This window comes from Manacus vitellinus, unplaced genomic scaffold, assembly GCF_001715985.3.
Source record: "Manacus vitellinus isolate BGI_N305 unplaced genomic scaffold, ASM171598v3 scaffold_19_pilon, whole genome shotgun sequence".
Classification (NCBI taxonomy): domain Eukaryota; kingdom Metazoa; phylum Chordata; class Aves; order Passeriformes; family Pipridae; genus Manacus; species Manacus vitellinus.
The window spans coordinates 5297300-5311046 of NW_021939395.1; the positions used below are offsets into that span (position 1 = coordinate 5297300).

At 40.2% G+C, this 13747-nt stretch overlaps 1 long non-coding RNA gene across 1 annotated transcript in view; it reads left to right on the plus strand.

Annotated features, from left to right (window-relative positions):
- LOC108639335 overlaps positions 1-13542 on the plus strand; it is a 127230-nt gene extending 113688 nt beyond the window's left edge. Inside the window, exon 3 of the long non-coding RNA XR_001920393.1 lies at positions 13500-13542. This is a non-coding gene — a long non-coding RNA (uncharacterized LOC108639335). The remainder of the gene's footprint in view (positions 1-13499) is intronic.
- The last annotated feature ends 205 nt before the right edge of the window (positions 13543-13747 follow it).

The following is a 13747-nucleotide window of genomic DNA, read 5'->3' on the forward strand; positions in this document are numbered from 1 at the left end:
ACATGTGGGTGGGTGAGAAAGACACATGAAAACCACACCTGCAATTCTGAACTGCTTCAGAGCTTTTCATTGTATTTGACTGGGATTAGGAATAAGCAAATTAGGTCTTTAAAATTAGTATTTAAAAGTTAATAGAAAAAAGTAAGAAACCGCTTTTAGAAAATTTGTTTATTAAAGTCAACAAATAGTATTGTGGGGTTTTTGGGGGGTTTTTTTGGTTTGGTTTTTTTTTTTTAAGTCTCAAAAACCTGCAAGCATAATGTTTTTCCTCAGATATAAATATGCTTTCAGGTTGTGACCTCCAGAAATTACTTCCATAAAGGGAGTGCTGACTGAAATGATTGTAAGCATGATTTTACTGTAATAACTTGCAGAATAGAGACGGTGCAGTAAGTGTGATGGTTTCATATACATTTACTTGAGGCTTTTAAAATCACTTTTGTGGCTAGATGGTAGGGCCACCCTGCTTTATCTTCCATATGTATATTTATATTTGCCTGTCCACAAGAGCTGTATTAGCCTGTCTCTGAGTAGGAAGTGCATGGTATCTCCTGCCAGCATTGCCTACGCTGGCTGTGCTACACCCTCACAGAGCCAGTGATGTTACCTGCTGTCTGTGCCTGCCTTAAACTTCCTAGAAATACAAGAGCAATTTTATGGACGCAAAGAGGAGTGTTTTGGGTACAGTCCATGTTTACAATTCTAATTGGGATTAATAAAGAAAAGATAGACCATACACACACACACACACAAAGGTACAGTGGCAGAGTATTGATTGAAATTAAATGGGTTCTGTTCATGTAACCAAATTAACTCAAAAGTAAGCTAGGTCCACATTCAAGGATGTGTGAGAGCTGAAGTCATTGTGAATCCAGAACCACTTTCTGAGATCTGAAATACCAGGTTACTGCAAGCATGGCAATAAATATTTATATTTACAGTCTTGTTTGGTTTGAAACTTGGCTTATCACATATTTGCCAGGACAAGAAACACTGTTACATTGATTGACTGTATACAGCATCTCTGACATAGTCTGTCTTAGAAATGAGCGTTCCTTCAGTTTTCATCCTCTTTCCTTTTCATCTGCACTGTCAGATCAGTGTTTGTAGTGGCACAAAAGGGGATATGCTACGAATAGTCCAACTTTCATTACACTGGTGCCCAGCAATGCAGAGGTGGATTTCGGTTCATCATGGGAGAGTCGCTGTAATTGTCTCAGAGCTTCATTAGCTGTCAGTCCTCCCCTCTGTGTCTGACATGTCAAAACCCAGAGACAAGCTGCTAATTTCTTGTTGAAAGCAGCCACAGTCTCTAGAGTTTGAAAAGATATACAAGCTCCTTCCTTTTATGCTAACACACCTGACAAGTGCCAAATGCTCTTACCTCCTGGTGAAATCTGAAATCAACAGGTTTTATGGGTGCTCAGAGCTCTCAAGTGGCTTTTTTAAACACAGAGACTACAGTGCCTCAGCTGAGCTGGGGTTTGGGGGGGTTCTTAGCATCCATCTGTGACTGCCACGTGCATCCTGTTGACAGTGAGCAAATCACTTAGTCCACATCCTTGTCAGCTTCTTGATCTCAAAATGGTGCCCTAACAGGTCTGTGGTAAACTCCTGAGTATTGATAATGTGTTCAGGTTTTATGGTGATGGTTATTTTACAGAAAAATGTCATGAATATTTGGATCCTTAAAGTGTTCATATGAAATTGTTCACACTGTGTCTATCCTGACTCCAGAGCCAGACAAGATTTAGGTCCTTCCTAGCTCCTAGTCTTGTTTCCTCGAGATGGAAACTCAAGAGCATGTGTTGGAACCCAACCAACATGGGTACACCATGTGGGTGTCTGTGGGTGCACATCTGCCCTACATCTGTAAGATGAGATGCTGTGACAGGCAACACAGTTTGTCTTCTGCTGAAGCTTGACTTTCTCAAGTAGGTTGGAGGCAGCTTGGCAGCTTCGTTATTCCCAGCCTATTCCTAGCGGATCCAAAGCAGTCCTGGGGTAGGTCTGTGAAGGCTGTGGGTTCTGCCTACATGGTTGCCTTCAGCAGCAATATGATAAGCAGCAGCTTGTGGCACCATCACACCCTCCCACACTGGGGATGACTAGAATGTGCAGTTGTCTTCCTTGTTTCCTAATCTAGTACATGATTTTATAGCCCTTGGATCCCGCGCTGATCCCAGACAGGCATACGGATCTCACACAGTGTTACAAAGGAGGAAACCCTGAGAAGTGCTAAACGTCTACAACTTAGGCACAGTTGATAGTGACTCTCAGAATTGCAGCTCTTCTTTCATTAAGGTCTGATGTATGCAACCATTTTGCATTTAAAAAAGAGTTTGTTGTTGGGGTTTTTTTTGTATGAATGGCATTGACCAAAGATATTGTCTAAACACACAGATGTTATCTAGTCTTTACTGTGATTGCTTTCTGCAGTTTTGGAGCTGTTAATTTTAGCTCTTCATTTCTACAGCTAGACCTTTTGGCATCTTCATGGAACAGGAGCAGTGTCCTGATTTAGCACAGCTCCATGACACTGACATTGTATAAGTGAAGGAAGGAAATAGCTCCCTTGGTATGTGCTTTTACTGTAAGCAGCATTGGGATATTTGTTGAGATTCATTGAGGACTAGAGGCTGTAAGAAGTTGTGGAGTACTGTAGCTTTCCAGCAGAGGACAAGGATATGGAGGCTCCAAGGGAAAGAGACAACATTTTAATTCTAGTAATGCTTACTATCCTCTGCTTCCAGGATGAGCAAAGCAGTAAATATTGAACAAAGAAGTAAATATCAAGCAAAGGATGTTGATTTGTATGCACAGCAATTGTTGGAATAAAAATCAGTTCAGACCCCAGTGACTCTTGCCAGTCCTTGTTATGGCTATAGAGATGTGAATGCACAGAAAGTAAACACAGCTTAAAATTCAAGGTACCCATCAGATTGTAACTCCAAACAGATCATTCTCCTTTCCAGAAATGACTGGAAAGTTTCCATAGGAGGGGAGAGGCCTCAGGGGAGCAGGACCTGTGGAACCGTGTTGTGTGGGGAGCTGTATCCCCAGCCCTGAAATGCTGCTGCTATTTCATTTGTTGTTAAGGAACACAAAAATCTATTGCAGAGCAAAACAAAATGAGAACTCTGTATCAGAGTAGATGCCAGACATGCATTAATAAAACAATAAATGAAATTAATAATTTATCCGTGGCTGTTTTTACATTTTGGGTGGGTTGGTTTTGTCTTTTTTTTTTTCCTGACACTAGTAGAAGGATATTTCCATTCAAACTAAACTGGAGTGAAATTACTTTTACTATAGATAAAACGTATTCAGATGAGTGGCATGCTTTCCCCACAAAGCTAACTGCAATCCCAATTAACACTTCTCAAAACTGAATTTATTTTTTTCCCCCTACTTCCTAATGAGGTTTTTTCCTCCCTGCTGTCTTGATACAAAGCTTTATGCCGTATGAGTGTGTTCATATGGTGCTTGAGTGCGTTATCTGACCTTGATTGGTGTTTTGGGAGCCAGTTAAATAGATTACATAGAGGTTACCTTGACAACTGTCTTTGCTGATTTAGCAATGCAGTTCATTCTTGGGCACAAGACTCTCAGCAACTGTGGAATTCCACTGACTTCATATTAATCATTAACACAATGTTCTGGGGAGGCTCTGCCGAGCTAGCAATAAGGACTGTATTGAAATTATTTTTTTTACTGGGTAAATGTTATAGACCAAGATATGTTTACAGTATGAAATGTTGTTCACAGTCATAAAATGAAAATATATGTTCCTGTTTATTTTTTCCTCTCTCTTCTAGTTTCAACAATAATATTGGAATAATAAATCTCCTATCATGTCTGATGGGAAAAGATGGTCTTTTAAATGAAACTCTTTCCTTAACATTGATCTTACACTGTACCTTCTTTTAGGTCTGTGCTGTAACCTCGCAGGCATGACAGGTAGTTAAATTCGGTGTGCAAAAGCTTATAAGCCTGGAATCTGATCTCTATTAACTCCAAGGAGATTGCTTCCGATTTACATTAGCCTTACATATGGGTCAGAATCTGGCCCTTTTCAAAAGATGTTTTTTAAAAGACAGCCACTTCCTTTTTCAGAGCTGTTGTCCAAAATTGTTTACAATAGCTTAAACATTAAAGCTTGTGTGTGACTGGGGCTTTGGGCTTTGTCTTTAAAATTAGTATTTTTACTTTTAAGCACCCAGCTCAACCAGCATTTTGCAGGAGGATGTCAAGATCCTGGGACTGTATTTTGCAAGAGGCTGGAAACCTTGTGGAAATTAGACGAAGTTTTTTATGAATTAAATATGAAAATGAATAATGTAGTCAGAGCAGGGGCCACACCACGGTTTTTCTTCCAATATCATATTCAATGTATCTCATAATGTCTTGTCCGTCCTCCCCATTTTCAGTCGGCACCGTTGTACTGCAAATCCGACTGGTTTTTTTGGGTTGAAAATGCATAACTGAGTCATGCAAAATTTCATGTACAAAGTGAAGAACAGAGTTGAGGTCTAGAACACACGGATTTCACATGTGGGAGAAGATTGTATGGAACTTGTGGACCGACATTGACTAAATATTTTGTACTGCTATCAGGTGATGAAATACTAAACTGTTTAACTGCCAGCATTAGTTTTCAGAGTTAGTCCATTAAAAATAAGACAGTCATTTGTACTTCCTGGAGCAGTTGTTTGCAAACTCAGAAAGACAGAATTAATCATGGTGTCTTCAGCTCCTGATTGTGAGTTCGTGTTCGCCCAGTTTGAGAAATATTTTCTTTAAGCTGAAATTATGCTGAAGAATAATTTTCCCCAGATTTGTTCTTTCATTCTTTGAGCAGTTTGGTGCTGGGCCAGTACCACAGGCATGAGCCCTGTTTTTTGTTTGGGGTGAGGTCAGTGCACACATTGCTGGGCCGGGTGCTGCTGGGAGTTGACAGCAGAGCCTGTGGCCACCACAGCTACTGAGGGTTTTTCTAGGTGTTTTCTGCAGAGAGCACTAGAAATAGTTGGAACTTTTCTCCCAAGCAGGGTCTGGGAATGGTCATATATTCTTTCTGAAGCCAGGAAGGACCTTTCACTCACTTCAATGTGGAGGCCTCCACTTGACTACACAAAGAGGCAGCTTTATCTAAACTGATTTCAAACTTTTTGGAGGCAGGTGTCTACTATCATTCATAAATGGCTTAGGGAGACTTTACAACTGCCTTTGTACTCCTATTTTGCGTCCCCAAGGTTGCCTTGGCATGCTGACAGCATTTGAGACAAAACATTGGAGGCATCAGTGGAAGAGATTGTGGGGCTGAGTTACTGTACCCAAGGACAGTTCTTCCCTGGTCCCCTCCAGCAGAACTCTTCTGCATGCCCAGCTTAGGATTTCTTAGCATAAAAATACACAGGTCTGCAACTGGAGCCTAATTTTGGACATGCACCAAAGTATCTCTGATACAGTATACTTAAATTTATTTTTTGCTAGTGCAAGTAAGATCAGAATCAGTCTGAAGCAGGCTGGTGGGGCTGGCTGGAAGATTTTCAGAACACCCAAATCCTTCACTGTGAGTGGAATTACTTATGGATTGCTTAAGGAAAGAGCAGAACTTTTTTTACTAAAAATTTTAATCTGTCACTTTAAAAGACAGTGAATGTTTCCAATACATGCTCTAGGGTGTTTCACAACTGGCAGAACTGATTTATTTTGGAGGCCTGTAACCCTGCAAGAATTCAAAAGTATTTTTTGAGGCCTCTGATTTTAAGTTACAGGGTACAGCTGATAGAGATTTCCTTGACACAGTTTCTCTCTTTTCACTTCCAATATCTGAGTTTGAATATTGAGCATAGTGGTGCCCAGCTGCCAGCCACCTGATTATGTGGTGCTGCAAAATTGGTCCTCCTGGAGAAGGACATGGAATAGCTAAAGTATAAATAGAGAGAGGGTTGGTTTAGGGTTTTCTGTTGCAACTAGGACAGTTCCTTTTATCAAAGGAACCTACAAGCATGAAACATCTAACTTCTACATTTTGTACTAGAAGAGTTTCCAACTATCTTTGACTCATTTGAAAATCCAAGGATCAACAAAAGTCTTATTTTAGAACAAGATCCATTGCAGACTGCTTTTAGCCCTATGCCATTTTTACATCCATGTACTCATTCCTGCAAGCTGTGACTTCATGTGATCAGAATCCAGCCCATCACTCCATCTGCCTTTCTGACACTGCAGGAAAAGCAGGGAGATATTTTTGTCTTTCCTGATAAATAAATATTTCCCTTGTTCATATGTGAATCCCCTGTGTAAACCTGGTGGCCCTATATACTGATAATTGCCACATTTCAGCATTCACAGGAAAATGGGTTTTCATAAGTATCAAATTACCACCGGTAACAGTTTTAAGAAAATGTAATTTGATGCCAAATATCTATGCATATCAAAGCTTAATGACTAGTTAAGACAAACATCCCATGGTAACATCTGGGATATATCTATGCTTTAGCTATTTAACCAGTGTAGTCAGAAGTTTCCAGGCAGTGTCCATCTGGGCCTGAGAAAATTTTTCCAAGACTATTAGATACAGTTTGAGGTCTACAGACCTGAGATTAATGGCCATTTGTAGCTTTTAAATTCTCTGAAACAAAAAAGCAGAAACTTTCACAGGCTCAGATATTACAAGAGCCACTCATGGATTATGAGGAGGATATTTTAACTAGATACTATAGAAATAATGTTAAATTATGAATAGCAGCCAGTGATATATTCTCACAAGACATGGTCAAAACAATCACTACTGAAGTTATGCAAAGAGTTAAATAAGGCTTTCTCCAGGCTGATGAAGCAAGTGACTCTGGAACCTATTAATTCTTCTCCCGGAGAATACTTCTGTGGTATTGGGGCATGGTTCCTGATGGGCTTTGGACTGGAACAAAAGACATGTTTAGATGCTGATGCTGGAGGCTGCTCTAACTTATGCTTGGGGACTGTCTAGCAATTAGGTTGGGATCAGGGGATTTCAAAAGTCACCTTTGCACCTCCTGTTTTGAGCTGTAGTGTGCTTTTTTATCTTGTATCACAGATCATACCAGGGGAAGGGACTGGAGCAGTAATTTACTGTATTACTTTTCCCTACGCACCAATAAATAGAAAACATTTTGTATTTTTTCCAGATTTATTCTTTTGAAATAACTCCAGAATTTAGGATTGGTACAATATTTGTCTGGGAGGAAAAAAAACCTTAGCAGACTTTCGTTGTTATATATGTTTCTCTAAAAGATCCTTAATGGAACAAGATAATTCCACCTGTGCACCATCATTCAATATAAGGGTGAAGTTGTCAACAGATTGTGCAGGGAGATGAGCACTCTGGTTTCCTTCATAGTAAAGTAAGATATATGTGTGTTATTTCCTTACATGTCACCTGGAAGGTTTCCCCTGAGTATTGCCAAGTCATACAATTAACACTGCTGAATTCCCCACAGGACTCTGCACTTCTAATTTTCTACCCACACTAAGACAGTGATTTCAGCCCCAGCCCAGCTTCAGTATTGAGTAGCAGTCAGGTACAGGTAACTAGAAAACTTGTATGACAAAGGCTTTGTTAAAGCAAGACAGAGGACTAGCTTAGAATACAGAATTATTTCTCTGTCTTTGCTTTAGTTTTCTTTTTTTAGGGGGTGGGGAAGTGGGAAAAACAACCTCTCAGGTCAAGGTTGAAGACTTTGTAGTGCAGAACAACAAAGCTTGACTGTGATAATCTACAGAGCACCTGCCCTGAGGATAAACAAACAGTTCACATTTTTGTGCTTTCAAGTACGGTATGAGCAAAATAGCACAAGCAAAAGATCCTTTTGAACCTTATAGAAAAGGGAAAATGGAAATCTTAAGAACAAACAAAATATTTTATATCTTGTGATGGATTTTGTAACAGAAGCTGCAGCATGCAAATTTAATTGATCAAAATCAACAATGTCATTAACTACGTGGTTGGATCCAAGACCAGAAGGTGTTTTCCCACTTTTTACCAGTTCATTCTTGAGCTTAATTTTGTCTTCCATACCCTGCACCTTGCTGATGGCAGAAACCCACTGCTCACCTCATGAACCATGCCTGTGTTTAGTTCCTCAGAGTCTTTATTTCACCCTGTTACAGATTCCAAATTCCAACCCATGACTTAGCTCCCCACTGGAATTTTTGGTCAGGCCATTCCTGTTGCTTCATTCTCTGATCCTGTGAGCAGTACAAACTGCATGTACAAACTGCAACTGAAATTTTGCCAATTGATTTATTTTTTTTCTAAGTTGACTGAACAGCTGTTATGATTCTCTCATATCCAGTTTCCCTTAAGCAGGGTGATTTTTCCAAAAAGTTTTCCTAGTTGCTATTCTTTAATAACCTTTCCATGTACTCCAGAACTTCCCAGCACCTCCTTTTCTTTATAGCCTGAATAGTCATATTTTTAGACTCTGCTGTAAACCCTTCTCATAGCTAGTTGAATTTTCATAACTAACACACCACACACCCATCACATGCTCCATGCTGATCATCCCACTGACATACATGCAAGTTTTTTCCTCCCTCTTTTGGATTTCTGTTGTTCTAATATGGTGTTGCTGAGACTCCAGGAGAAGTCTTGCATGATCTCTACTTTGTGCATAATGTACTCTCCAGCCTTTGTGAAAATGTTATTCGGGGTAATCCTTCGAGGAAAAAGTTCCCCTTTCAAGTACAGGACTTTAGTCTTCTAGCACAAACATTGAGCAAATGGGCTTCTCATAACTTTAATTTTACATCAGATGGTATTCTGATTGATACAGAAATTAAAAATGACTGAGGAGGGAGAGCATTTACAGACTGCACAGGGAACCATTAACCAGGAGTATGTTAAGCATGGATAGTGAGCTGTGTGGTGTTCAAAGACAGACCAAGTGAAAGGGAACACAAGCCTCAGGAGTTCACATCAGGCTGAACAGCAACAACTGAGTCCAACAAACAGACACGCTTGGATTTCCTGAGGGCAGACTTTGTCCTGTTTAGGAGACTGGTTGACAGAGTCCCTTGGGAGGCAGTCCTGAAGGGAAAAGGAGTCCAGGAAGGCTGGACATACTTTAGGAAGGACATCTGCACAGGAGCAGGCTGTCCCCATGTATCAGAAGAGGAGTCAGTGAGGAAGAAGACCAGCCCAGCTGAACAGAGAGATTTGGCTGTAACTCAGGGAAAAAAGGAGAGTTTATGACCTTTGGAAGAAGGGGAAAGCAACTCAGTGGTGGACTTGGCAATGCTGGGTTAACTGTTGGACTTGGTGATCTTAGAGGTCCATCTGAAAAGATTCTATGATTCTAAGCTTGCTGGTGTCCTGAGAGTTGTTACTGACTACAGCCAGGCTCCATCTTGATCCCACCGGAAATCCCTAACAAAATTCCTATTTATTTCCATTGCTGAACAATCCTGGGAATAATAGAAATATCTATATGCAAGGAAAATGTGTATGTGTTTGTGATTCTCCTCTGGGTTCTATTTTCTGTAGAATCAAAGTCCCAGTTCCCATTTCATGATGAATCTAAGTCTTCAGTTCAGCTTCACTTCTGTTAGCACCACAGAGAAATCTCTGACAAGACAGATGTCTGCAGCCACCAGAAGCCTTAAATTGAACACCTAAAAATAGAAAGCTGCAGAATTTATAAATATTTTTGCAAATCAACCTTTTATAACTACCCTCCTTTTGTAGCAGTGGTAGTTAGCATTGAAATCCAAGTATATTTCAGCAAAAGAGAAAGCTGACCAAGCAGCCCAAGAAATTCTGCAGAGTTCTGCAAATTGCAGGAGGCCCAGGGAAGGAAATCACTGCATGCCAAATTTTCCCACTGATTTCTATTGTCTCTACTTATCGTATGTAACACTGGGAATTCATTGTGGAGCACTGTATCTTCCCCCAATTCTTACCTAGCTAATAGCCTGATTATGTTTTATGACTTTGTATTCTCATTCAACATAATTTACTCTTCAGTTAGAAAATAAGACTGTCCCCAGAGAAACAGCCAGCCCTTTGTTCTCTTTGTTCACAAATTAGTTTGGAGAAGGATCGACCGGTAGTGTAGAAAGCCTGTATTGGATCTGCTAAGATCTCTTCCTATTCAGATTTGCTTTCTGTGGCTGGAGGCTACTCTTGATAGTTATTTGGAATGAAATATTGTTCATCCCCTTAACAAAGAGATAGTTGGTTCCATTCAGTACTTCCATGAACCTCAGACAGTGTTTATATAGCACGTATTCAAAACACGCCAGCTATTTCTTACCATCCTATAGTTTCTCTGACCGTGGGCTGGGCTTCTCTTTTGTCAGAGGGCTTCTGTTTACCTGGCATCTTTTTTGGTTCTTTTGTATCTTTCTCTGTGCAATCATTTCCTAAACTGTCTGAGAAAATATGATTATGAAGAGGAAGAACTGCAGAATTCCCCTGAAATAAGTTCCTTCAGCTTTTCTTCCAAAGACTTGCTCCTCTCTCCCCCTATCTCACACCTGAGGCTGGATACTCCCTTCTCCATTTCCCTGACTCCAGCATGTGGATATTGCTGTGGAGCCCTCCAGCAGGTCACTGTGGATGATTTCCATTTATATCTCATGTCTCAGTAAACCTCCTCCTGAGGACTTCTCTCTTGTGCATCCCCACAACCCGTTTCTTTCTGGTTTCACATTGCTACTGGATTGACCTGTGCCAGATGAGAAAAAGTCAGGAGACTCTTTTAAATAGAAAGTTACTCAGCCTGACATCTTTGCTGTACAGTATATCTCTCAGAGTTGATCTCTACTACCAAGACTTTGCCAGGAAAGTCAAACCAGTAAAGGCTTCTTGAGAAGGATTGAGTTTGGCATATAAAAACTGTCTGTACTGCTAACCAGGCTTCCCTAGTTACATAAGCCATCCTGCAGAAGATTTCTTTTGCTGCTGTAAATTGTACCAGCCCAGGTGACTTCCTTTCTAAACTGTTTTGGCAAAATGCTGCCTATGCAAGCATTGTAGGCTAAACAGATCCCTTATGGTGGATTTTTTTGGACCAGGTGAATTCTTTCTATTGCCCTGCTGTGAATATCTGTGAAAATCCAACTTGGGTCAAACTAAAGCCTTTGGTTTAGCTGCAGTAGTGGGAACATGGGAGGAGGAAGGCAAGAGGCCCCTCTATTGAACTTAAATCCTAGGCTCTGCAGCTAAAAAAGCCCCCAACAGATCTCAGTATGCCCAATCCAGCAAAGTAGCTGACAAAGAGATATATAGATATATATAGATATATACATATATATAGATATATAAACTATCACCAGAGGATGTGAGCACTGACAGTGTGTATCCTTCCTCTTCTGTGTGTTGAAGTCATCATGGACAGGACATACTGGGCATTTTCTTATGCTTCTGCAGCCTTTTGAAAATGCTGGGCCAGATGCACAACTCCTTTAGATTAATGCCAGTGCATCTCTTTACACCAGCTGACAGCTTTGCCCACAGTTCACTAAATGCTATTTATTATTTTATTTTGTTTGCTAGAGTGACAATGGAAATGACATTGATACACAGGTCAATTTAATCCTGCTGACATAGCCTCGAGGAGTTTTTTGTTTATTTTTTATTTTTTCCCTTTCCCAAGAGAATCTCCCTTACAGTTTTATATTTGGTAAGGTTTATTAAATAAGATCAGCATATTAGCAGTCTCGTAAGCTTGTTATTTTATGTATCTCTTTATTTCTTTAGCTTTATTAATCGTTATGGTACTTGAAGTTGCTAGCATGAAAAATGCACTGTAAGAATAAATAACCATTATTATCAAAGTGCTTTCATAAAATGATCTGTAGGATTAAATCCTTATTAGAGCAGCATTATTGGTCATGATTATCATTATTATTACATATTAATTAGCAGTACCAAGATAGTGCAGCTTTCAGAGTGATCTTTACCAAAGTCAGTTAAATATGAAGGTTTCAAATTTCAATAGATTTAGTGGTTTAGGACATGGTAGTGGGATTATAGTCAATATTATTTATTCAGTTCAGTACTTGAAAAGAGCTGATGATGTGCTCAATGCTTGCACAGCAGAATTTGCTGCCTGAAACACATGCTCTAAGAAAGGGAAAGGAAATAGTTGCACTAGAGTAGGGCTTTTTTTCTGAATTCTGAAATCCAGGAGTTCAGTGTTGTTTATGGCTCTGACACTTCCTGCATCTATTTAATTTTGTGCTTTGTCATTTATTTAATATTTCTCTGACTCAGTGTATTGATGTGCATAAAGTATGTTCCACTAATTAATCTGTGTAAAGCATTTTGAATTATAGCTACCACGTAAGAATGGAGCAATTTTTCCCATACCTGAAGAGAAGCTGTAGTTGACACAGATTGCCATGTTATGTGTGTACTTTTCATAGATGTGGTGCCTGTTTGGTTAATGTAACTGTGAGGTGACATGATGGGCAGATTGTGTACAGCACACTTCTCTCTTTTTCTTTTATCTGAAATGATACTATTACTCCTTCCCTTTGATGCAGTAACCTAGTCAAGCTTCAAGAGACATAGGATAAGAAAAGACTGACAAATAAAATATTATTATGGCAGGTGTCACGAGATGGTACTGTTATATAAAGTCTCCCAAGTTCTTTTATTTTCCCACCTTGTTATGTGAGCAAACGTTCAGTCTTTGGAAGACACGCTGTGTTCGTAAATTTTCTTTTGCAAGGTCCTGGATAGAGAAAGTCAAATAAATAATTTGTTTTGTTGCCTCAGCCTCTGGATGGAGTTGTTCTGGAGACAGTTACTCTCCAATAGACAGGCATTAGTACTTGGCTAAATGCCTGAACAAAGCCATTGCCCTGCTGTTGCCATCTCTCTTCCAGGTCTAATTTTACTTGTTGCCTTCCCTCTTTATGCCATGCCTCATATGTAGCATCCCAGGATTTTCAGAGGAAAGACTCTGTGTGAGATACAGAAATCCAGCTTAGGCACAGACTCTGCCTGCAAAGCAGGACCAAGTGAGGAACTTAAAAATGACAGTCCCAGAAGAGAGCATATTGAAGGGGAGCTGGTGAGTGAGGCAGGAGGATATGCCTCAGAGAAGGACGGCCTTTCACTCTGGCCTCTGAGTGCATAGGTGTCCCCTGCTACTCTGAAATTGGTCCTAAATATCGATATGCAAAAAGAGCTGACCCTTTCCTACAAAAACAGAGTGAGGGAGAGACCATTTCTTTTTTCGTCTGTTAATTGGGCCTCTTCTAGGAAATTGGAAGCTAAATGTCCCTCTGCCAAATCTGGCATATAGAGCTAAATTTAGGTCTCTCATGTCTCAGAAGGGGCTCTGCCCATCAGGCTTTTTGAGTGCTGTGGGCTCTCTCAGCCTCTTCCACTGGCACTGCTCCAGTTTTAGACAGTGAAACACCAGCAGTTGAAAGAATTGCTTGATGAGATGTCCTAACTTTGTAACCTGCCATGTGAGTGATGTAACCTTGTTTTACAGGATCTTCCTGTCATAACCTTTCTGAATTGAGAAGAGCCAGACACTCTGAAGAGATGAAAGAGATCTGGGTTGAGGTCCCCATCCAGGTGAGGCAGAGTGGGGTTTAAAATGCAGATCACCCAAGTCACAGGCACATCCCCTATCTCCTAGAACATGGGGTTTAGTACATGTTTTAAAGATATCTACTCAGCTGGTCCCTGCTGGTTAGTAAATGGTCTCCTGTGCTGAGTAACCTGGTCTAGATTCTT